The sequence below is a fragment of the Haliaeetus leucocephalus genome, unplaced genomic scaffold, assembly GCF_000737465.1.
Source record: "Haliaeetus leucocephalus isolate CR32 unplaced genomic scaffold, Haliaeetus_leucocephalus-4.0 Scaffold144, whole genome shotgun sequence".
Classification (NCBI taxonomy): Eukaryota; Metazoa; Chordata; class Aves; order Accipitriformes; family Accipitridae; genus Haliaeetus; species Haliaeetus leucocephalus.
The window spans coordinates 893,173-893,495 of record NW_010972580.1 but is presented as its reverse complement, the minus strand read 5'-3'; the positions used below and the strand labels follow the sequence as shown (position 1 = coordinate 893,495).

Here is a 323-nt window from a genome sequence, read left to right as displayed (position 1 = left end):
AGGGACGGGGACAGGGAGGGACAGGCGGTGGCAGGCAGCGGGCAGCGTGGGGGCGCCCCCCCTGCACACCCCCATCCTTGCGCACAGTCCAGGCCTGGCACGTCCGTGCCTGTCCCCAACCCTTGCACACCCCAGCCCTCGCACAGCCCAAGCACCCCAATCCTTACACACCCCAATCCTTGCACCCCCCAGCCTCCCAATCCCTGTGTGCCACCATGCCCTTGCACACCCCAATCCTTGCACACCCCAAATCCGCAGCGCTCCCCGCTCCTTGCGCACCCCCGTGTCCCCAGCCTCACCCACCACATGCACCCCCATCCCTG

General features: G+C 68.7%; 1 protein-coding gene across 1 annotated transcript in view; it reads left to right on the top strand.

Moving 5' to 3' along the window:
- The window catches only part of TMEM98 (transmembrane protein 98), a 14,265-nt gene that overhangs the window by 13,242 nt on the left and 700 nt on the right, over window positions 1-323 (top strand). The window lies entirely within an intron of this gene.